Raw genomic sequence first — 26551 nt, forward strand, 5'->3', positions numbered from 1 at the left:
CTTTAACTTTGCGGGAAGCTTTTGAGGTCTGAAATGAAGGAAGAGTCCTCCAAGGAGGATTTGTGCTGCTTTTGCTCTGTGCCTGAGGACATCAGAGTCTACTTTAAACTGTAATCCCTAAGCGTGCCTGGCTGGTTTGGTCCATGGAGCATGTGACTCTTGATCTCAGGGTTATGAGTTTGATCCCGATGTTGAATACAGTGATTACTTAAAAATGAAATCTTTTAAAAAGATAAATAAATAAACTACAATTCTTTTTTTTTTAAAGATTTTATTTATTTATTTGTCATAGGGAGAGAAGCGAGAGCAAGCACAGGCAGACAGAGTGGCAGGCAGAGGCAGAGGGAGAAGCAGGCTCCCTGCCAAGCAAGGAGCCCAATGTGGGACTCGATCCCAGGACGCTGGGATCATGACCTGAGCCGAAGGCAGCCGCTTAACCAACTGAGCCACCCAGGTGTCCCAATAAGCTACAATTCTTAACGTGTAGTTCTTAGGACCACAGAGATCATATAAATTCAGCCAAATCTATGGAAGATTCTTAAGAGGAGGCATTTTTCTTTCAACCCCTTCCAATAATGCCACAGCCAACACTGCAGTCTGCTTCTGAGAGGTGAGTTTTCTTTTTCTGGTTCACCCTTTGTCCAAGAACATAACTCTTTCTATGTCCTGGGTTTGTATAAGGTGATTATGATGTAAGGTGATAAATGTACGTCCTACGTCCCAAGACTCTGCCTCCAATATCCCTTATGCTCCATAGCTCTAAGCCACCCACATCCAATGGCTTTAATATATGCAAGGGAGTCAGGGTTCACTTACTGTCTTGGTCTGCTCAGGCTACCAGGACAAAGTATCAGCGAGTAGGTTGCTTAAACAACCTATTCTCTCACAATTATAGAGGCTGGAAGTCTAAGATCAATATTTTAGTAAATTTGGTTTCTGGTTTAAAAAAAAAAAAAAGAAACAAACAAAACAAAACAAAAACCTCTTCCTGGATGGTAGATGGCCTCATTCTCACTATGTTTTCACGTGGACCTTCCCTCAACAACTGTGTGCGGGAGCAGGTGTTGGGGGGAGTGAGGTCTGGTGTCTTCCTACTTATAAAGACCCGAATCCTATTTTAACCTCATTTAACCTCAAAGTTACTAACCTTATAACCTCACAGTTCCTCAAAGGTCCCATTTCCAAATATAGCCACGCTGGGGGTTAGGGCTTGAACATAAAAATTTGGGGTATGGTATGGGACACAAATATTCAGTCCATAACATTTATCTCCAGATTCTCCTGAACCTCTTTATTCCTAACCTCAGAGGATTTCCATTAGTTTCCTAAAGGGCTCTTCCAATTATTTCAAAAGGTTTTCTTTTCTTTATTGTTGTTAAGTATTTTTAGATGTCACGTAGCAGACATGAGTTTCAGAATCTCTAGCTTTTCGTATTGCCAGAAAAAGACATCTCTTCTCTATGTATAATCTTGCAGTAGACAATTCTATCCAATCTTATATACATGCTTCAAATAACACATCAAATTTATATTCCCAGCCCTGAATTCCCTCCTGAGATTGGGACTCATAGCCAGCTGCTACTTGATATCGTTACTTGGAAGTTTATAGAATATTTAAAATGTAACGTATCCCAGTCAGAACTCATAGTCTTTCTCCCAGATTTGCCGTTCCTTCATTTACCTATATCAGTAAATATCACAATAACCGCTGAACCGCTCAAGCCAAAAATCCTAGACATCAATTCTGATTCCTCGTTTTTCCTTTCTTCCCACAGGCAAGGCAAGAACAAGTCATGTCTTCCTTATTTTAAACAGAGGCCCTCAATCTGTCCCCTTCTCTCCACCTCCTTTTTTTACCACCTTTGTGCAGGCCAGCATCATGTCTCATCTGGCCACCTCTATTGCCTCCTAACCAGGGATCCTTCTTCAACGTTCACACTCCTAACGAGGCTCCACAGATCAGCTAAAGTGATCCTCACCTAACGTCTCAATAACTTAAAATTCTCCATTTGCTTCTCATTACACTTACAAGAAAAGTCTTACTATCATTTCACAAAGCTTTAGATGCTCCAATGATTGTCCGCCTCTCTGAGCGGGTGATGTCCGTCTGCCCTGAGCTCCCCATACCATGCACCCTCAGGCTGTCTTTCTTTTTCTCAAGTATGCTTAGTTCATTCCCACCTCAAGGATTTTATTCTTGCTGTTCCCTTTGCAGGAATACACTTCCCCATGATTTCTGTTTCACTGAAGTCTCAGCTCAAATGTCATCTCCTCAAAAGACTATTTCTAACCACTGCGAAATATTTCCCATTTGTTCCTCTGAATACACCATCCACCCGACTCTACTCTACCCTGTTCCCTAGAAACCTGACCTTCATGGGATAAATCAGCCAGGATTCCTTGATCTCTCTTTTCATTGTTTGTTTGCTCCTTTAAGATTTTATTTATTTATTTGACAGAGAAAGAGAGCACAAGCAGGGGGAGCAGCAGACAGGAGAGGGAGAAGCAGGCTCTGTGCCAAGCAGGGAGCCTGATGTGGGACTCAATCCCAGGACCCTGAGATCATGACCTGAGCTGAAGGCAGACACTTAACCAATTGAGCCACCCAGGTGTCCCTCCGTTGGGTTTTGTCAATGGGAAGCAATGATGGAAAACAGGAAGGCAGGAGGAAAGAAGGATCTGGGCATGTATTTCCCTGGTTCTCCCCATGCTAGGTTGGTGGTTGGTGGTCACCACGTTCCTCTATCCACGTTCCTAACAGCTGCCTGCTTTCATAGCTATAAACTCCCATGAGGTTCCACTAATGGCTCCTTTCCCTTATCCCTCAAGGCTCAGGTGTAATTGTTGCTTCCTATTTGGGGGCCTGGAATGCTTCAGCCTAATTGTTTGTTTCCCTTCATTAAATTCTTTTTCCGTGAGCATGCCATCATTTCCTGGTGGTTCGGTTTTCCAGGGCTGCCACAATAAAGGAGCACGAACTGCACGGCTTAAACAACAGAAACTTCTGGCCTCACAGTTCTGGAGGCTAAATACCCAAGATCAAGTTGTCAGCAAGGCTGACTCCGTCTGAGAGGGCTGTGAGGAAGAATCTGTTCCATGCCTGTCCCCCAGGTAATAGTGGTCTGCTGGAAACCTCTGGCACTCCTTGCTTCTATGGGCATCATCGCACTCTGCTTTCTTCCTCACATGATATTCTCCCTGTGTGTACGTCTTTGTATACAACTTTCTCCTTTTCTAAAGACACTGGTCATATTGGGTTAGGATTACCCTAATGACCTCATCTTAATGAACTACATCTGCCATGACCTCAAATCCATTCTGGGTATAGGGGTTCTGACTTTACATGAATTTTGGAGGGGCACCATCCAACCCATAACACCTGCTAGAGCTCTACTAGATATTTCCTATCCACCATCACTCTCTATCACATTTCCCTGTTTATTTTCTTATCGTTATTTTATGTTATTTTTTTAATTTTTTTTACATGTGTGTATATTTACTTTCCGATTTTCTTTTTCTCTCAGTAGAATGTATACTTCATGGCAGGCTGTTGTTTATCTTGTTTTTTGCTGTTAACTGTAGAGCATCTGACACAGAGTAGGAGACCATTAACTACTTATTGAATAAATGAATAAATGGCAATAGCTAAACGTTGGTTTCGAATCTTACATTGCTATAGGCTCTCATCGGTACTGTGTATGGACTACAATATTCTCATGCAACTGTAACATATCCATCTCCCATAAAAGAAGTTCAGACTCTCTATTTAATTGGTGTCTTAGAAAGAAGCCTCATGAGGAATGAGAACACTTGGTTGTTTTTTGTTTCAGATCTCTGTTTACTTCTTGTGTCACATTATGGAACTCTTGTAACCTCTCTGACCCCGAATCTCCCCAAATGAGAATAAAAATGTTTTCTATCCAGAAATATCAGAAGGCTTTTATCAGCTAACTATGGACCCAAACAAGCTTTGCAGAATGAGGAGTGAGAAAGAATTATAAGCAATCATCATCTTTATCACGATTACAGTTACTAGGGGGATACTATTCAGATCCCAACTTGCTCTTAAGGATGTTAAGAAACATTGAAAGAAAAGGCAGCTGGCTAGTCAAATAAATTCAGGCCAGATCAGGTTAAAACAACTCAGTAATTCTCATGACTTTTAACATTTTGAAGTATATTTATATTTTCTGTGAGTATCATAAACATTTTCTCCAAACTTAAGCGTGCAACACTATTCAAACCATCTTATAGGGTGAAGCATGGGGAAATGATGAATTAGGAGTTCTGTCTAAGCTAAAGAAGTCAAAGGCACACAAAAAGTATAGTAGACTTCTAAACGAAAAGTAGAAAAAGAAAAGAATTTTCTAGCTCTAGATGCCAACATGTGGCTAGCAGGGTTTTCCAGCTCCAAAGGAATATAATTCAGCATTAGTCGTCAGCAAAGAACAGGATGACAGAGTTTCCACAATTAAATCCCTCCTCTTACCATAAATATTAGAGCACTTTTGAACCCTGCTCTTGTCGTCCTGGCATAAAGTTAAAATTATGCCCCTTCACATTTTTCCTCATCACAGTATCTACCAGAAAACAGAGGGAAGCTTCCAAAATGTGACTCACTAGTGGCACTCTGGAGTGTGTGCTTCTGCATGTCCACAGGACAGGCACCAGCCCACGTATATCATACACGTTCTTCTTACTTTGGCAAAGAAATCAAGGTTGGTCAAATACTAAATGTCATTTGCTGCTACTAAGAATGTTTTATCTAAGCTGCGGGTTTAGAGTTCCTCCTTCTGCTCACTAACAACTGGGGAACTAAAATAAAGCTGCCAAGTTTATGAGCTGATAGAACTGCAGAATATTACGATCAGGCCCCTTCATAACAGAGATGAGGAAATCAAGGCACAGGGTGATGAAGTAAATTATTTAAAATTACAAGAGGTCTTTGTATTACTCCAGAGGTGACCACCAGGGAAGCAGATAATTCTGTCCTGAATTGCCCGAGCTCTCCCAACGTGTTCCAGCCTATCCAACTTTAAAGATCCTGTACTTCTAGCTAGCTTAAATTCTAGGATTTCATTTGGAAGGTGGTGTCTTAGAGACCAGCTAATTCTTCCTTCAAATCTTTAGGGGAGAACTACCTAAAAAGACAGCAAAACAACCCTTAGGAAAAAACTAGGGTTTGGTCATATCCTTGACCTTAAACGTCACCTGGGAACTGAGCCTGTACCAGCCCAAGGAGAGTCTGTCCAATCCCATAGCTCATCCTTGCTACTTATCCTTCACTTACCCTTCTACAGCCTTTTACCTGCATACTACTCCAGGAGTCTTTCCCCTGATCTTCCTTCCATCAAAGATATATCACTTTCCATATGAAAAGTTTTTACCTAGCAAAGGAAGCTATCAACAAAGCAAAAAGACAGCCTACTGAATGAGAGAAGAGATTTGCAAATTATATATCTGATAAAAGGTTAATACCCAAAATATATAAAGAACTTATACAACTCAACACCAAAAGAGCAAAAACCCAATTAAAACATAGGCAGAAGTTCTGAATAGACATTTTCCCAAAGAACACATACAGACGGCCAACAGACACAGGAAAAGATGCTCAACATCACTAATCATCAAGGAAATGCAAATCAAAACCACAACGAGATATCACCTCATACCAGTCAGAATGGCTAGTACCAAAAAGACAAGAAATAATGAGTGTTGGTGAGGATATGGAGAAAAGGGAATTCCTGTGCACTGTTGGTGGGAATATAAATTAGTGCAACCACTACAGAGAACAGTATGGAGGTTTCTCCATACTGAAAATTAAAAATGGAAATTCCATAGGATCCAGTAATTTTACTACTGAGCATTTACCCAAAGAAAATGAAAACAGAAATTTGAAAAAGATATAAGCACCCTTATGTTTATTAAAGCATTATTTACAATTGCCAAGGTATAAAAGCAACACAAATGTCCATCGATAGATGAATGGATAAAGAAGATGTGATACACACACACACATATACACACAATGTGGAATATTACTCAGCCCTAAAAAAGAATAAGATCTTGCCATTCGTGACAATATGGAAGGACCTAGAGGGTATTACGCTAAGTGACATAAGTCAGACAAAGAAAGACAAATACCATATGTTTCACTTATATGTAGAATCCAAAAAGGAAAACAAATGAACATACAAACAAAAAAACCCAAATAGACTCTTAAATATAGAGAATAAACTAGTAGTTGACAGAGAGGAGGGAGGGGAGAGAATGCGTAAAACAGGGAAAGGTGATTAAAAAGTACAAACTTCCAGTTACAAAATAAATAAATCACAGAGGTGTAAAGGACAACATAAGGGATATGGTTAATAATCTTGTAATAATTGTGTATGGGACAGATGGTAATCACACTGATTGCAGTAAGCACTGAGTAATGTATAGAAATGTCAAATTACTATGCTATACACCTAAACTAATATTGCATGTTGACTATATTTCAATAATAAAAAAATTGAAAAATAAAATAAAAATGAAATATCCCTCATTAATTGGCAAACTTTATCTGGCACCAATTATGTGCCATGCATCCTGCTAGAACTGGAGATAGCAAGACGCCATTTTTTCACTCAAGGAGTTACAGTATGGTGAGAGAGAACACACAGAGATAATTGTTTAGTAGGGTGTTAGGTGAAGTGCTAAAGTAGAAAGGTTAGGACTAAGCTGTTCCCTCACACAGAGACCACAAGTGTTAAGACAATGAACATACTGTCCTAACATTTCTCTCACTCATTTCATTTCTTCCATCCCTCCAGGCTTTAGTGTCTCTTAACTGAACTACTCTAACACCTTCCTAACTTTCTCCCGGCTTCCAATCTCACCTTTGCCAACCTAACTTTCACTCTTCTACCAGAATGATCTTTTTAACTGAAATCAACATATCTGGCATATAATAGAAACGCATAAATATCTATTGAATAATTAATGTCACTCCCCTGCTTAACACAATTCAGTAAGTTCCTAAATTACAGAGAAGTGCTTGCAAACGTTCCCACTGATTTGTCCCTACTGAGAAGGGGAAAGAAAACAAATAAATCCCTGAAGGTATGATTCAGTACAATGCACAAATGTAAGATGTACAGCTCGGTAAAATTTTATGTTTGCATAAATACATGTCCACCACTCAGATCGAATATAAGACATTTTCATTGCATCCAGAAATGTGTTCTCATGCTCCTTCTCAGGTCAATCCTCCTCCTCAGAGTTAACCACTATTCTATCTTCAATCACTATACATTCATGTTGCCTATTTTTGAACTTCATATGTTCAATGCAATCATATGTATGTACTGTGATTTACTGGAGTATCATTATTTTATATCAGGTCACTTCTTTTTTTTTTTTAAGATTTATTTATTTATTTATTTTAGAGAGGGAGAGAGAGATCAGTGGAGGGGGCTAGAGAGAGATGGAGAAAGAGAATTTCAAACAGACTTCCCCGACTGTGGAACCTGACGCGGAGCTCAATCTTACAATTCCGAGATCATGACCTCAGCCAAAATCAAGAGTCAGATGCTTAATCAACTAAGCCACCCAGGCACCCTGGCCAGTCACCTTTTCTGGAATATCTCAGATAGAAATTTCCATCCCCAAGCTCTAAGACACTTAGTGGCCACTCTCAGGGCCCCACTCTCCATACTGATTTTTTTTTTCTATTTCCTATAGATATCAATTAGAAAGAATCTCAAAAACAAATTCTCATTAAAGGAAAAAAGATACAGATCATGTATATCAAGGAAAATATCCTCATGATTTATAACTAAGAAGTTTTATCTGTATAAACATATGTTTGAGGATTGATTAATCAGATAATGTCACCTTGATTTAGGAAATTAATTGCTTAATAGTGGCCGTCAGAGCCAAAGGCAAATTTGTCATCAATATATGTGAGCAAAAGGAAAATATCCAGAAGGACTGGATGAAAAAGTACCAATAACTGAGAGCTTATCATAGTCTAGGTAAAGTGCTAGCTAAGTGCTGGGGATTTGAAAATGAATATGCCACACTATTGCTCTAAATTGGTATTACTCTTTTTTAAGATTTTGTTTCTTTATTTGATGGGAAGAGTGAGAGAGAGAGAATAAGCAGGAGGAGCTGCAGAGGGAACAGGAGAAGCAAGCTCTGTGCTAAACAGGAAGCCCAATGCAGAGCTCAACCCTAGGACCCTGGGATCATGACCTGAGCTGAAGACAAACACTTAACTGAGTGAGCCACCCAGGTGCCCCTGATAGTACTTAAAAAAAAAAAAAAAAAAAAAAAAAAAAAATTATGTCTTTACTATCAGAATGGGAGAAGATATTTGCAAATGACATATCAGATAAAGGGCTAGTATCCAAGATCTATAAAGAACTTATCAAACTCAATGCCCAAAGAACAGATAATCAAGAAATGGGCAGAAGACATGAACAGACATTTCTGCAAAGAAGACATCCAGATGGCCAACAGACCCATGAAAAAGTGCTCCACATCACTTGGCCTCAGGGAAATACAAATCAAAACCACAGTGAGTTTCCACCTCACACCAGTCAGAATGGCTAAAATTGGGGCACCTGGGTGGCTCAGTGGGTTAAAGCCTCTGCCTTCAGCTCAGGTCATGATCCCAGGGTCCTGGGATCGAGCCCCACATAGGGCTCTCTGCTTGGCAGGGAGTCTGCTTCCCTTCCTCTCTCTCTGCTTGCCTCTCTGCCTACTTGTGATCTCTGTTTGTCAAATAAATAAATAAAATCTTAAAAAAAAAAAAAGAATGGCTAAAATTAACAAGTCAGGAAATGACAGATGCTGGTGAGGATGTGGAGAAAGGGGAACCCTCCTACACTGTTGGTAGTAATGCAAGCTGGTGCAGCCACTCTGGAAAACAGCATGGAGGTTCCTCAAAGAGTTGAAAACAGAGCTACCCTACGACCCAGCAATTGCACCACTGGGTATTTACCCTAGAGATACAAATGTAGTGATCTGAAGGGGCATGTGCACCCAAATATTTATAGCAGCAATGTCCACAATAGCCAAACTATGGAAAGAAAATAGATGCCCATCAACAGATGAATGGATAAAGAAGATGTGGATACAATGGAATACTATGCAGCCATCTAAATAAGTGAAATCTTGCCAATCGCGACGACGTGGATGGAACTTGAGGGTATTTGAGGGTATTATGCTGAGCGAAATAAGTCAATCAGAGAAAGACAATTATCGTATGATCTCCCTGATATGAGGAAGTTGAGAGGCAACGTGGGGGATGTGGGGGTAGGAAAAGAATAAATGAAACAAGATGGGATCGGGTGGGAGACAAACCACAGGAGACTCTTAATTTCACAAAACAAACTGAGGGTTGCCAGGGGCTGGGGGTAGGGAGAGGGTGGTGGGGTTATGGACATTGGGGAGGGTATGTGCTATGGTGAGTGCTGTGAAGTGTGTAAACCTGGAGATTCACAGACCTGTACCCCTGGGGCTAATAATACATTATATGTTAATTAAAAAATTATAAAATTACAAAATAAAAAAATTCATGTCTTTGTCCCAGTAGCTCCACTTCTATAAATTTATCCTAAAAATATATTCAAACATGAACAAAAATACAATGAGAAATATCCAAATATGTGGGAATTATTAAATAAATTGTACTGAGTAAATATGGTTGAGTAACACAGAACCTTTAAAAATATACTCTTAAGATATATTTAGTGAAAAAATAAATATTCAAAACATGAAGTTAACTTTTTTTTTAAAAGCTGGTGTGATACAAATTATGTGTGTGTGTATGCATGAGTACCTGTGCTGATAGGATATATGTATTAATACATATACCCATTTGCATTTTCCCACACTATAGCTAAAAGTCCATATTTCAGAATAACTTTGTCAGTAGTAATCTACTGTTTCATCTTTGCCAACTGGATATGCCAAGATATAATGTTATTTTAATTTGGGTTTTTAGATAGTAATAAATATTTTGCAAATCTTTGACTCAGAATTAATGAGGATATGACAGTAAAAGTACTAATACTCTGCTGGTTGTAGGAAAATTAACAGTTACTTTCAGGAGCAATTTGAAAGCATCTATTAAAATGTTACTTGAAGATACCCTATGACAAGCAATTCCACTTTTTAGGATCTGTCATAGAGAAACAACTTACATATATATCCAAGGACATATATGAACACTGCAACACAATCATAAAAAACCAAAAATAACCTATGTCCTCATCAACCAGAGAAGGGGTAGAGGGGTGCCGGGGTGGCTGAGTGGGTTAAAGCCTCTGCCTTCGGCTCGGGTCATGATCCCAGGGTGCTGGGATGGAGCCCCACATCGGGCTCTCTGCCCAGCAGGGAGCCTGCTTTCCTTCCTCTCTCTCTGCCTGCCTCTCTGCTTACCTGTGATCTCTCTCTGTCAAATAAATAAATACAATTTAAAAAAAAAAAGAAGGGGTGGATTAGGGTTTATCACATACCAAAAAGACTATACAGCAATGAAAAATAACAAAGTCATTTTAAAGATTGACAGAAACAGATTTTCAACATTTAAAAAAAATTTTTTTTAAGATTTTATTTATTTAATTGACAGAGATCGCAAGTAGGCAGAGAAGCAGGCAGAGAGAGAGGAAGGGAAGCAGGCTCCCCGCTGAGCAGAGAGCCCGACGCGGGGCTCGATCCCAGGACCCTGAGATCATGACCTGAGCCGAAGGCAGAGGCTTAACCCACTGAGCCACCCAGGCGCCCCTCAACATTTTTTTTTAATTTTTTTTATTTATTTGACAGACAGAGATCACAAGAAGGCAAAGAGGGAGGCAGAGAGAAAGAGGAGGAAGCAGGCTCCCTGCTGAGTGGAGAGCCTGATTTGGGGCTCGATCCAAGGACCCTCGGACCATGACCAGAGCCAAAGGCAGAGGCTTTAACCCACTGAGCCACCCAGGCACCCCCAGATTTTCAACATATTTTTAAGTAAAATACAAGGGGAAAAATAATATACAGGCTATGAAACTTTTTGTAAAAATAAAGCAAAAAGCAATGTTACACATATTCCCGAGTTACAAGTGTATTATGAAGATGCACAAAATAAAAAGGATAGACAAAAGAAGATGTGAGATATATATGTATGTATGTGTACATACACACACATACACCGTGGAATATTACTCAGCCATAAAAATAAGAATGAAATCTTGCAATTTGTGATGATATGGATAAAGTTAGAGAATATTATGCTAGGCCAAATACGTCAGTCAGTGAAAGACAAATACTGTATAATTTCACGCATATGTGGAAATTGAGAAACAAAACAAATGAACAAAGGGGAAAAAAGAGAGAAGGCAAACCCAGAAAACAGAGTTTAACATGGTTACCACATGGGAGGCGGATGAGGGATGGGTCAAACAGGTGATTTCACAAGGAGAGCACTTGTGAGGAGCGCCAGGTATTGTATGGAGTCTTAAATCACTATACTGGACACATGAAACTAATATAACACTGTATGTTAGTTAACTGGAATTTAAATAGAAACTAAAAAAAAGATTTCCAACATTGTTATAATGTGGTTACATCTGAGGAAAACACTGGTTTTGGTGGGAACATGGTTAAAGGAGATTTTAATTTTCTAAGTGTTTTGTTTCAAGAAGAATGCATTAATTTGGAACTATATATTCATTTAGAAATAAACATTATTTTTAAAAATGAAATTGCTTCCTGAATACACCAAGTTCTGCTATAAAAATTATAAGGTATTTTTTTTAAATCAAAACCAATTAATTTATATAATGAAGAGATACATGTCCACAAGGCTAGGTATATCTGAACTAACTCATATGTCGTAGAGCAAACATAGAAATCTTTAGCCAGATTTACAGTTAATGAGTTTAAGTGTTGATTTAGTCTCATTAATTTCATGAGTAAGGAGCTTAAGTTCCACATACATCAGAGGGCACAAGTGATAAATTCCTGTCTGTTTACTTGGACAAGTTTTACTGTTTAAACTGTTTGGAATCTAGTGGATTGGGAACTTGCTTGGTTAGTTTCAGTTATAACAGATTTCATTACATCAGAAATTTTATTAGCTCTTAACCTTTAAAGCAATTCAGACCTAGGAAAATTCCCAAAAACCTTCAAGAAGGCAAATAGGTAGGTCATAGATAATTAAATTTTGGGCAATCTATTTCTTTTCCTTAACTTTAAGAAGTATTAACTTCTTATAATGCTATCATATAATGCTTTATTAAAGTGATCATTTGCAATAAAAGCATTAGTTTATGAGAAAGCCTACATAAATATTTTCCTTTAAGCTAACAGTTAAAAGGATTTTTAACAAGATATTATTCTAGAAACATAATCCAATTTCTTTTTTTTTTGTTTTAAATAATTATAATTGAGGAAAGAAAGTAAGGGAGGAACTGGTATTTGGTGTAAAAAAAGACAGCTAAACTTAAAATACTCCAGAGCTAGGAGAAGTATTATGGTGAATTTTTTATAAAGACAAGTAATTTTTTTATTTCTTTCACAAACTAAATTTATTTATACTTTCTTAATGAAATAAAACAAATTTAGGCAGTTATTTCCCTCTTCATAATAACCAGCATAAATATATAACTTTATTACTTCTTCTACAGGAAGATTTAACAGTGGGATGCTTCTTCCCTTTCCTTTTCTTTTTTTGGCTAGAAATGGAAGAATGAGAAGGATTGCCTTCTGTGGTGTTTTTATCTTACTCTACCTCTTGAGTGGTAAGTTACTGACAAAACGTAAATCAAAAAGAGGGAAAATTATCTAAGAGATTGCAGAATTACAGTATCAGTGGAGGAGGGCCTTAAATAACGAAATTAAGGTGCTTATAGCAAGGCCTAAGGAAGCACTTTTAAACAAGCAGTACAAGCTAACATTTACTGAGCATATACTATATGCCAGGAACTGATCTAAACACGACATTTGCATGTGATGAGTTAAATCCTGTTATTCCCATCTTATAGATGAGAAAACTGAGATTCTAGGTGGTGACCCACTTGTTATTGCTATCACTAAGCTGGAACTAACCAAATGAGTCTGGAAGCTCTTATAAATATGGCAAAGAGGGGCACCTGGGTGGCTCAGACGGTTAAGCGTCCAACTCCTGATTTTGACTCGGGTCGTGATCTCAGGTTATGAAACTGAGCCCCATGTTGGGCCCCCTGCTCAGCAGCACAGAGTCTGCTTGTCCCTCTCCATCTGCTCCTCCCAATCTCTCTCTTGCATACTCTCTCTCTCTCAAATAAAATCTTTAAAAAATAGATGGCAAAGAAAACTAATGAATTAAATCAAATAAGCATAGACACAGGCCTTCTAGCACTCTTCCTGTTAAATGCACTCTTCTCCACCATCTCCAGCATTCCTTTATTTATAAAAGAACCAATGAAGGAGACCATAGGGCACTTTCAATTCCTTTTATAGGATTCCTAAAGCCCTTCCTACTAGACAGACATGTAGGAAGGTAAAACCTCCAAACAGGCATGTTCAAGCACCACTATGGGAATTCTCCCTCTCAGGGAAGTGGTAAAATGATAATGAAGACAGTTACTCCATGCTGAACCCAGGGTTCTCTTAGAATCATGACATTTAATGAACAAATAAGTCACCTGGGAATCTTGCTAAAATGCAGAATCTCATTCAACAGGTTGGTGAGTCTGCATTTCCAACAAGTTTCCAAGTGATGGAAGATATGTTGGTCTGGACACCACATTTCAATAGGAAGAATCTAGAATGCATCCCAGAGATAAAATAAAATTCTAATATTGAGACTTGGAGACTGCGAGTAGCAAAGACCGGGGTCACTAACTGAAATGCCTCCAGCACCTGGACAGCTCCTGTCACTGGGGGAAGAGCAGGGACAGCCGGTATCTGGCTACACGCATGTGCTACCATGGAGAAAGGAGAGCCCAGCAATTACCAAACCTTCTGATTCTTCAAGAGAAACCAGAAATCACATTTTTAGGAAAACTCTCCCCATTTTTTGATATTCACAACTAATTTTTGAAAGCTCTGTGCAAGTTAAACAAAACCAATCTGGCCCCTGGACCACCAGGCTGTGACCTTTGCCTCCCACAGCACCCTCATTCCTAAATAGAGCACACGACAGAGAGGCAGTGGGAAACACACAGCAAAGCGTAGGTCTTAGCTGCGTTGTACATCTTTCTACCAGCTTCTTGGAAAAACCGTGGAGAGGAGCATGTGAGTAAGTGGAAAATCACAATAAGAACATCTTTGGTGTCTTGAATATCATGAAAAAATGATTCAGGGAGGGGACTGCATTAATTTGGCTGGATACACAGGGAGGATGTGAGGGTTAAAGAAGAAAAGTCAGGGGCGCCTGGGTGGCTCAGTGGGTTAAGCCGCTGCCTTCGGCTCAGGTCATGATCCCAGGGTCCTGGGATCGAGCCCCACATCGGGCTCTCTGCTCAGCAGGGAGCCTGCTTCCTCCTCTCTCTCTGCCTGCCTCTCTGCCTACTTGTAATCTCTCTCTGTCGAATAAATAAATAAAATCTTAAAAAAAATAAAAATAATAAAAAAAAAGAAGAAAAGTCAGCATAAAGAGAAACCTTGAAGCAAGGACTGCCCATGAAGTAAGGAGTGGTTACTGAAAAAGCTCACCATCTGAGGCGCCTGGGTGGCTAGGTGGGTTAAGTGTCTGACTCTTGGTTTCAGCTCAGGTCGTGATCCCAAGGTCCTGGGATAGAGCCCTGTGTCATGCTCCACTACCAGCACGGAGTCTGTTTGATATTCTCTGTCCATCTCCTTCTGCCCCTCATATCTGTGCTCTCTTTCGCTCTCTCCCTAAAATAAATAAATAAAATGTTTTTAAAAATAAAATAAAAATATGGGGTGTCTGGGTGGCTCAGTGGGTTAAAGCCTCTGCCTTCAGCTCAGGTCATGATCCCAGGGTCCTGGGATTGAGCCCCACATTGGGCTCTCTGCTCAGCAGGGGGCCTGCTTCCTCCTCTCTCTCTACCTGCCTCTCTGCCTACTTGTGATCTCTCTCTGTCAAATAAATAAAAATAAAATCTTTTTTAAAAATAATAATAAAATAAAATAAAAATAAAAAGATCACTATCATCATGATTTTATAATATATATTCAAATAACTAGATAGGATTTAGAATATACTTTAAATAATTATATGTAAAAAATTTATTGGATATTCCCTGTTAATAAACAAAGTTATAGAATAGTATAGTTCAGAATTAATCATGCAAGGAAATACATTTTACAGATAGCCTGAAGCTTTAAATTCAGTTGTCAGATTAGAACATATCATGCTATATTGATGTTAATAAAACCATGAATAAATTTTCACTTAAAAGACACTGAAAGAAAGGAAATCAGATCTGAGAACATATTTATAAATACTCAGGCAAATGGACAGATACAGTCAACAAAAAAGCATAAAAATTAAGGTATTGGGAGTGCCTGGGTGGCTCAGTGGGTTTAAAGCCTCTGCCTTCAACTCAGGTCATGATCTCAGGGTCCTGGGATTGAGCCCCGCATCATCGGGCTCTCTGCTCAGCAGGGAGCCTGCTTCCTCCACTCTCTCTGCCTGCCTCTCTGCCTACTTGTGATCTCTGTTAAATAAATAAATGAAATCTTTAAAAAAGAAAATTAAGGTATCATATTCAGCCATAAATTATGTCACAGCCACGGTTTTAGGAAGAAGGTTCTGGATAGTGGGTGTAGGATCAGGAGGACAAGGACCATCTAAGAGGGAGGGAAAGAAGCTAGAGCAGATCTCCCCTAGGAAAACCGTCCATGGGCCTCAGGCAAGGCAGAGAAAGAGCTAGAATCCTATGAGATCTCCACCTCGGAGGGGCCACTGGCACCGAAGGTCTGAGCCTCACAGTGGATCTCTGAGGGCAAGGGGTGAGATTAAGATGTCCTAAGTACGGGAGGAAAACTCTCTCAGGCACGTCTTCAAGAACTAAGCAGCCCCAGTATTCTGGACAGGCAACGGACCCAGAAGCTAGTAAGAATCGAAAAATCCAGAAAGGAGAGGGCAAGATCAGGGATCGGAAGAAGTCAGGCAGCCCTAGGGACACAGTGTGCTTGCTTAGAACAAGGGCTTTAGATTGCAACAGACCTTTTCAAACTCCTGTCTCTGTTACTTGCTTAAGCTACTTAAAATCTTGAGGCTTTGTTTTCTTTTCTGTGAAATGTAAGCAGCTTTAAAACCTGCCTGGAAGGTCTCTTGTGAGAAATGATTGAGCTAATGCATGTAAATTGCTGAGCAGAGCCCCTGGCATGCGCTTAGGTATTTTTGTGGGGGGTTTCTTGTTATGTTTTTTGGGTTTTGGTTGGTTTGTTGTTTTTGTTTTTTTGTGTTTTTTTGGCATATGCTTAGTTCTTAAAAACAAGTACTTGTTGATGGACTGTTGATTATGGATTGAAAGTCTATCACGCTCAGAGAGAGAAGCAACATGAAATCTCCACAGTGTCTTGAGAGGAGGCTGAACTTGTAAAGAATAGTCAACAGAGGTTAATTAGCCTCATCAGCCAGATTGTTTTCTCTTAAAAGTGATATTTTCTAACCCTGAGTAAGGCAGAGGGAGATGGAAAATACAATGTACAAAATGTCTAAACTCTTCTTTTGGGTTATCGATGAACAGGAATGACACAGCAATGATCTTCCTATGTTGAAAGGTGGGAACGATGAACAATGAGACAGATTTGGTCTCAGTTTTAGAAGAATCATTGAACAATATGAGGTGTTTTTAAAGGGAATGAGTCACTAGCCACGGTTCCCTGCAGAAGTCAGTACAAAGGAGATTTCTGAATTCAGTGGAACTAGTGGTTCTCAAACACTGATCACATGCCCTCAGCTGTTTCTTCGTATCTAAAAGACACATTTCTGAGGCCCATCTCCTGCAGATTCTAACTCAGGTTATAGGGGCTCTGGGAATCTGTGTTTATTTTAACTGCTTGTATAAATGGGATGCACAGTCAAATTTGGAAACCAATCTTCTAGATAACAGCTTCCAGTCTTACCTGTGTTGAGTAAGTTCAAGAATCTCTGCTATTTCCATGTAACGAAAATGACTAACATTTGAGTGTTGAAGATAATCAATATGTAAACATTAATCAGGCAATAAATATTCACAATCAACCACATATAATGTACTGCCTTAGACATTGAAGTAAAGGCCTAGTAGTACATGGCTGAAATTCAATTTTCTTCCTCAATAACTGGTTTGATTTAATTAGGCACTGAAGAACTCAGTGAAATTTTTTTTAAGATTTTATTTATTTATTTGATAGATCAGAAGTAGGCAGAGAGGCAGGCAGAGAGAGAGGAAGGGAAGCAGGCTCCCTGCTAGGCAGACAGCCCGATGTGGGGCTCAATCTCAAGACCCTGGGATCATGATCTGAGCCAAAGGCAGAGGCTTTAACCCACTGAGCCACCCAGACGCCCCAAACTCAGTGAATTTTTACCAACTAAATTGTTTAGACCACCTGAATTAGTATCTGTTCTGGGGGTTTCTAATTCATGAATATAGCATATGCTTTGACATATCCCCCATTTTCAAAATAAAAATAATTATAATTTATATGAGTTTTTAGAATTTTAAAATATTGCTTACCTTTTTAAGTTGAAAATCACCATTATCACTTTCTCTCTCTGTCTCTCTCTCTTGCTGGTCTCACTTCTATTTTCCCTTCCATCTTTGGAGATGTTGGGGGTATACTTTGTAGGTTATGCAACCTTTCAATGCCCTTCCATGGATGTCTTTTGGATTTTGGAACCTGCAAAACAAAACCTGGTCAGTATTGTATTAAACAGACTCACATAAGAGGTAAGTCTCAACACTTACAAAAAAAGTTATTGGAAATGAGTATAGGAAAAATCCTTTTATAAAAGCAAACATTCACCGAACATTTACTGCTGTACTAAGGGCTTTACTGGGTTACATTATACAAACAAAACAATGACGTGAGCTGGATCTTGTCACTATCCCCATTTTATTTATTTATTTTTTTTTAAGATTTTATTTACTTATTTGCAAGAGAGAGAGAAAGTAAGAGAGAAAGCAGGATTGGGGAGGAGCAGGAGGAGAGAAACAAGCAGACTCCTCCCTACTCAGCACAGAACCCACCATGGGGCTCCATCTCAGGACAGTGCGATCACGACCTGAGCCAAAGCCACAGTCAGATGCTCAACTGACTGACCCAGCCACCCAGGCGCCCCAAGGATCTTGTCACTATTTTCATTTTAAAGATGAGAAACCTGAGGCTTAGGAAGATTCAGAAATGTGCATGATGTTTCGCAGGCGGTAAGCATTGAAGCCAGGATGCAAATGCACATACTCCGATTCCAGAGCCCGGGCTCCTAGAGAATGTACGAATTGCTCCATGGATACCACGCCTAGAAGCCAGTCTCGTCTGCACGGGTTAAAGAGTAAATGCAAAGATCAGAAGGATGAAAATGTTAGGAGAAAATCCTGAAGAAAGTATCTGAAGTTCAAAAGAGAAGAGGCCTCTTGAAAATCCAAAAGACAGATTGTAAAGGAAATGACCAACAAATTTGAAGACTTCGATATCTTATAAAATTTATAAAATGAATGACAACCCCAAAATTTGAAAGACAAAAAGCTGCCAATCCATCAGTAAATATCAAAGAAATACAAAATTACAGAAATACATATTTTTTGACCCATCAGATGATAAAAATTAGAAAAGCTTTGTAATATCATGGGTTAGTGACAATATGGAGACATGAGAACTCTCGTACATTTCCGGTGAAAATTTAGATTAGTTCAGTATTTCTTTTAAAGATTTATTTATTTATTAATTTGAGAAAGAGCGTGGACACACCAGCAAGGAAAGGGACAGAAGGAGAAGGAGAGAGAGTCCTCCAGCAGACTCTCTGCTGAGCACAGTCTGACGCGGGGCTCCATCTTAGGACCCTTGAGATCATGATCTGAGTTGAAACCAAGAGTCAGACACTCAACCCCCTGAGCCACCCTGATGCCCCTAGTACAGCATTTTTTTTTTTTTTTAGACAATTTGGGAATTTCCACTGAACTTTTAAATGAATGCAGCCTTCTACAAAGTAATTCTATTTCTCAGTATCTGTTGCACAGAAATATTTCACACATGACACAAAAAGCCATGTTCTCAGGGTTATCCCTAGAGTATTATATTTAATAATAAAGTAACGGAAATGACCTAAGTGATTGTCTATAGAAGAGTGTTAATTTAAACTATGATGTGTATTCAGGCCATGGAATGCTATGCAACGTTTAGAATGAACTAGATCCCTTCGTGAACATGGGAAAAATCTCAAAAACATTGCTGAGCAGAAGAAAAGTCAGTTACTAAACAGTAGGTATGGCATCCCAGTTATGAATAAAAACCTCCATGAGGCAAAATTCTAAATTCCTGAATGGAATTGGAAGGAGAGAACAAAAGTTAGAGGAGATCTAAGTTAGCAAGGAGAGACGGGAACTTGGGGATCCCGTGGGATGGGTTTTGTTATTAAGAAGGTTATTTGAGGGGCACCCGGGTGGCTCAGTTGGTTGAGCGGCTGCCTTCGGCTCAGGTCATGATCCCAGCGTCCTGGGATCAAGACCCACATCAGGCTCCTTGCTTGGCAGGGAGCCTGCTTCTCCCTCTGCCTCTAGCCTGCCACTCTGTCTGCCTGTGCTTGCGCTCTCTCTCTCTCTCTCTCTAACAAATAAATAAAATCTTTAAAAAAAAAAAAAAAAAAAAAGGTTATTTGAGTTTATTCAGCTTGTCTAGCCTGTGGCCTCTTTCTAAGCCCGCCACCCCCCCAACTTTCCCTCTGCCAGTCAGAGCCTCTTCCTTGTGGAATGGGAAAGGGGCCAAGGCCCCCTGGAGCCCTGAGATGCTCACGTGACTGCTCTTCTCTCCCTAAATAAGGACAGACTGTTACCGAGGCAGTGTAACTTCAAGACAAGTACTAAAGGCAGTCTAGTCTGCACAGAAAAAAAGAGTCTGGGAGCTGACCTGTCCGATTAGTGACCATAGTTCTTGGTGCATCAAGGACCTGGTTTGACTAGTGGTGTGGGCGGAGCCGTTTCCTAACTTGGAAATTTTATAAAAACAAGTGAAACAAACAGAAATGGAACTTAACACTTAACTTAACTTAACTTAAACTTAACTTAAACTTAACACTTTTGATGGCTTTCTGCATAGGGTTGCTCAACTTGGACTTAACTTAACTTAACACTTAACTTAAACTTAACACTTTTGATGGCTTTCTGCATAGGGTTGCTCAACTTGGACACTACTGACCCTTTGGCAGGATAATTCTTTGTTACGTACAGGAGGGTGTTTAGCACATCTCTGGCCTCTACCCACCACCCGCCAGTAATATCTTCCAAGTTGGAACAACAGAAATGTTTCTGGGCTTTATCTAATGTCCTGGGGTGGGAGGCAAAGCTGCGGGTTTTGCTCCAGCTGGGGGACTGCTGCTCTCCCAAGTTTCCGACCATCTTGTGTTTGGCTGCCTCTGGGGAACTGCCCCTCTGTGTTCTCCCTCCAGGCCGGCGAAGCTGGGGGTGTGAGGATTACAGGACAGTACTGTCCCTTACTTTACACTTGTGTGTATTTTTCACCTTGTCTGCAGCAGCACGCATTCCTTCTGTAATCAGGAGAAAACTAAGTGAGGTCAAGGACACGCGTCCATTTCTGAGACACACTTAAACATCTAAACGACCCCTTCTGCGGATTCAGCCCTTTGAGTAACTCATGGCCTGGGTTAAGCTGGAGAATGAGGACGGGACCTTCCCAGCAGCTAATGCTTCAGAAAGTCCCACACAGTCAGTGGCAGCTGCATGGCTTTTACCATCTGAGTTTGAAAGCTGTTTTGTTTTGAAATTTCAAAGCTTTTGTATTGCAGTGTACCCATCCAGAACACACTTAGGTGGGAGTTCTTAAAGGCAAAATGTGTCTTGATAAACCTAGAATTTTTTTTTAATCTTTTTATTTTTATTATTTTTTTTTTTTTTTTTGACAGACAGACAAGCAGGCAGAGAGGCAGGCAGAGAGAGAGGAAGGAAAGCAGGCTCCCTGCTGAGCGAGAGCCCGATGTGGGGCTTGATCCCAGGACGATCATGACCTGAGCTGAAGGCAGAGATTTCAACCCACTGAGCCACCCAGGCACCCCCATAAACCTAGAATTTTTTCTTTGCCTTTTTTTTTTTTTAACCTGTTAGTTACTTAAAGCATCTGAAGCCAGGCAGACTGGACCTCACACCCCACCTCTTTTTTTTTTTTTTTTCCCCACTAAGCTCTACAGCCAGCGTGGGGCTTGAACTCATGGCCCCGAGAGAGAGTCACATGCTCTACTGACTGAGCCAACTCCTCCTTCTTGTGTTTCCTTTAGGAGGAATTCAGTGGTACTCCATTTCGGGCTGCACAGACACCCAAGATGACTGCTTCAAGAAGAGCAAAATGTCTTCTGGAATGAGAGCTACCTACTGTTGCCAGCGTCCCCTGTGCAATTTCTGAGCCAGTGGCGCATTTCCAAGTTGCCCGATGGATCAGCCCATCCCCCCACATCTCACCTGCTGACCACAAGACAACAAGCTACCATCTGCAACACCTCAGACCTTTGCGGGTCATGCAAGTTGTGGTGTGAAAAAAACTCTGATGATTTTCAAGGTGCCTCACTCCTTCTCCCCCACTCCAAACTCCTTCCAGAAACATCCTTTCCAACACCATGTCTCTCCTCTTTCTGCTTAATTCCCCTTCCGGTGATTTCAAAGCTACCAAGAAGGAAAAGTGTAATTCCTTGAGTCAAATTATGCACACTGTCTCTAGTTAACTAGTTTTCTTAAAGATTTCCACATTCCAAAATACGGTTACGAATGAATTGTACCCCAAGACGCCAGGAGACCTGAAAGTGTTCATTTGGTTTCCAAAGCAAACTGCCTGGCTCTTTGGGGGGGTAACTTAGGGCACAGGACAAAGTGCTTTTACCATAAAGAAAATAAGCCACAACTAAGCAAACCAGGCCTCTGAGAACTATGAATCCAAATGGCAAAGAGCTCAGGCCAGGGCAAGTGGTGGCATTTCTATCTCCCATCTGCATTAGGATTTGTCCAAATTCTGGATTTCCATACCTTAACCACACATAAGTGCTTTGGCTCATCTAACTCGGAGTTGAAGCAATTCACTTTAAGCAGGGGAACAAATTCGCCTCCACAAGGAATTTTAGGGGGTTCCAAGTATACTTGGACTGATGCTCAATTATTCTCATTCAGGTCCCCACTTATGCAACAGCCAGATTACTGTGTTTCAAATTTTTAAGTTGTTTTTCTCTGTGTTGTCAGGAGTTTGAGAAATCCATATGGTAAATAAAAAAATCTCAACAAAATCTTCTTTTTTTGTCTTCTTCTCAGAACCTAAAAGAACATCTCACATACATGGGCCCTCAATAATTATTTTTCTATAAAGTTTGAAGAAAAACTAGAGTTCTTTAAACAACAACAACAAAAAAAAACGTCCAAGGAAACAAAACATTTCCCTCCACACTCATTTCAGCTATATTTCTTAGACCATATTTATGAACTTACTAAGGAGAAAGTTTCTTCATCCTAAGATTTAAATCCACTTGTCATTATTCACTGTCACTTTATGCATTAGCCCCGTCGTTAAACAGATCAATGAACTTCGTGAAGATACTTCTAATTCTGTTGTGGTTTTTTAAAAGATTTTATTTATTTATTTGTGAGAGAGAGAGAGAGAGAGTGCGCTTGAGAGGGGAGAAGGTCAGAGCGAGAAGCAGACTCGCCATGGAGCTGCGAACCTGATGTGGGATTCGATCCTGGGACTCCAGGATCATGACCTGAGCCGAAGGCAGTTGCCTGACCAGCTGAGCCACCCAGGTGCCCTCTATTGTTTTTTTTAACATACATTATTTACCAATATCACAGGGAAATATGACAAGATCGGACAGTGACTAATTCCATAGGCTTCCCTAACTTAATTTGAAGAGAACAAGGAAGCCTGGACTCCTGCTGACCTTTGCAAGACACCTTGGTGTGTCTGCACCTGATTCTCCTCCTATGTAAAATGAAGAAGATCGGTCACATAATCTCTCAGATCTCTTTAGGTCCTAGTATTTTATGGCTTGACATTGATCGCTCTTTGGTGTTGTTAGGTTAAAAATAAGAATTAATGCTGAATATCTACAAGATAGACCCTGGTTATATGATCAATGCTCTCCGCGCTCTGTGTAATCCAGGAAAATTAGAGGAGAAATCCAAGTCGTGACAAACAGTGACCACCACTGAAGCAGTTTACTACCTGCATGACAACTTGACCTAAAAGTCACAGAATAAAAACAATTTTCACATCCCTGATGTGGTTTGCTGAACAATGCCTCCCCGTGAAGATGTCCACATTCTAATCCCTGGAAGCTGTGAATATGTTACTTAACATGGCAAAAGGGATTTTGTAGATGTGCCTAAAGATTTCGAAGTTGGGAAATTTTCCTGGATTTGGCTAGGTAGGCCCAGTGTAATCACAAGTGTCTTTGTAAGAGAGGGAAGCAGGAAGGTCAAAGGGGAATTTGAAGATGATACATGCTGGCTTTGAAGACAGAAAAAAGGGGTCACAAGCCAAGGAAAGTGGACAACCTCTAGAAAATGAAAAAAAGGCAATAAAATGGATTCTTCCCTAGAGTTTCCAGAAGGAACAAAGGCCTGCAGACACATTTTAGACCTCTAACACCCATAATTTTAAGATAACTTGGCTTTAAGAAAAATCAGATGCAACCGAACTATAACATACTAGTGTTAGATGTTGAACATAATTATTTGATATTTGTATGCATTATAAAATGGTCACCCCCATAAGTTTAGTTAACATCCATCACTACACAGTTACAAAAAAATTGCTTTCTTTTTTTTTTTCTTAAGATTTCATTTATTTATTTGAGAGAGACAGAGAGTAAGCACTAGTAGGAGAAGACAGGTAGAGGGAGAGGGAGCAGGGAGCTGGACTGGGGGCAGGGGGCGTGCTCCACACGGGGCTCGATCCCAGGATCTCAGGGTTATGACCTGAGCTGAAGGCAGATGCTTAACTGATTGAGCCACTAGGAGCCCCACATTTGCTCTCTTTTAACATAATCTGTCATAGCAGTCATGGGAAACAAATACACTTGATCGTGCAAGGTACCTCCCTTCAAGGTCAGCACACCCAACACTTGGTTTACGTGACTCCGATTTCAAGAGAGACATTTCAGGGTCCTATTATCGTCCTTTCATTCGAACAGTTTCTCAGTCATGATTTCTCTTAAAACACACAGATGGCCTATAGACATGCAATCACATCTTTTCAGTCTGCACCTCCCACTCAAGCGCCTATCCATTCAAGATTTCTTCAGCTAACAAGTTTATTCTTTGCCTACTCCTCTGATCAGTTTACCAGACATCACACTGAAGGGCCAGTGGATCTGAGGTCTTCCCCTGATCCTCAAATTACCAGGTTTGTTTCCTTGTTAATAACGTTTTTTCTTCTACAACTGAAACAAAAGCTTCAGTGGCTAGTGCCCCTTCATTCATTTAAAAGAAACGTCTCTGTAGTCAATAAACTGGGGCCATATGGACAACACGTCAGGGAAGAGACAAATAACTCCATTAGCCAAGGAGGGGTAGGACAATTTTCGTGCCGATACACAGTTACAAGGTTTCTGGAAGCTCCAGAGGGAACATTTTGTAAGTGAGATGGCCATTGCTATCTCTCCAGTGTACCGATGAGAAGTCTGAGCCTCCGTAGCTTACAGGGGCACAGGGGGAACTTATGGTGTGACGTACCATAGACCTTTGCTTCATCACAAGGCCCGTTTCTGGGAGAACCACAGGGGTAGGCAAGAAGCCGGGTCGGCATGATGGTGTGACCAACTCCTTGGGACAACTACACGTCTCTAAGACAGGAGACTTGGGGTCTACGAAAGAAGCACAAGAGCAAAGAGACAGGAGGAACGGGAAGGTGGGTGACTGACCTCTGAGTTTCAGAAGTGACTCGGAGTCTGACTAAAGACTTCGGCCAGCAAGAAAAATTTAGAAAATGATGGAGAAGTCTGGAGTCCTGAATGTTGCAAGCTATATAAACAAGTAGAAAGTGTTTTCCTGTTTTAATTTTCTGCAGGAAGGACTCTGCATGCTAATGCTTTTCTGGCTAAAACAGCAGGCCGATGTGCACCACTGGAGACCTGGGAGACACCCAAATCCTTGGGGAGATTGAGGGCTAATGCAGCTCTGACTGATTGTCCAGAAGAGTACATGTTCTCTCTCCTGGCACTGACCCAAGTCTCTGCAAGCCTTATAGGTGAGGGTACTAGAGGCGGCTGGATCTGCTGGCGAACTCGTTTCTCCCGTCTTGTGCATCTCATGAATCTTTGCAGATCACCACTAGGAAGTAATGCCATAACGTCTTTTGGCTGAACCAAAAATCCTGACACTTCCCATTAACAAGACAGATACAGAAAGGTAGGTCCATGATCAATCCTTCCCACAACTTTGCAGTGTGCATATATTTTCTACCTTCTTGTGCCCACATACAGTGAATAAAGTTCATAGATCCTGCCCCCAGAAATTATTGTGTAGAATGGTACTTGCAGGCGGAGCTGTAACTAGCAATCTTAGTGCCAGGGGAGGCACAAAATATGCCCTCAGATTAACTTTCTGATTCATGTCTTGGCTCACGTGTCAGTGTTATTGATAATACCTACCATCTGGTAGCTTCCATTTTAACTATTACTCTTGCTAACTAGGTGTTAAGTGTAGTGATAGCGCATGCACATGCTGTTGAATCAGTTGCACAATCATTTTAAAACGTGGCACAAGGTAAAATTTCAGAGCCCTGGGGCAGAGCGGCCAGGCGGAGTTACAGCTCTGATTATGGAGCAGGAAGAGAGAGGAAGAAGGAGCAGTCAATGACGGCAGAAATGTGAAGCAGAGAGGACTCATTAACTTATACATATCTACTGAGCGATTCTTACATGACAGGTACAATGGAGGAGATGAAGCTACAATAGTGAATAATTTAGATGTTCATGCAGTTACTTCCAATAGGAGGGAAGCTATCACAAAACCGGCATTTGTAATATAATACAGTAGGTCTGGAATGTTAATAACTGCAGGAGGTACCTACCCCAATGATGGTCACTAAAGACTCTCAAGGGAAGTATGACTAAGCCAAAATCTGAAAGAGGGGAATCAACCAGAAAAGCTGGGAGGTTGGAGGTTTCTGTGGCTTGAGATCCAGAGTCCAGACTAACACAGAACGTCCCCTGAAAAGCCTAAGGGCAGTGGACAAAGAGCTTTTCATTTTAGAAAAGTGACAGTGACTTCAGTTTAGAAAATAACCGGAACTCAAGGCTAGACGAGCATTTAGGCTTTCACGGCAAGCCGGGTGAGAAATGGTGGGGGAATCTGTAATAAGAAAGTGGCGGTGGGTATAAGAGTAAGAAATATTTCTTGCACTTACTAAGTGCAGGAACGCTGCCAGGTTCCAGGTA

This window comes from Mustela lutreola, chromosome 12 (genome assembly GCF_030435805.1).
Source record: "Mustela lutreola isolate mMusLut2 chromosome 12, mMusLut2.pri, whole genome shotgun sequence".
Taxonomy (NCBI): Eukaryota; Metazoa; Chordata; class Mammalia; order Carnivora; family Mustelidae; genus Mustela; species Mustela lutreola.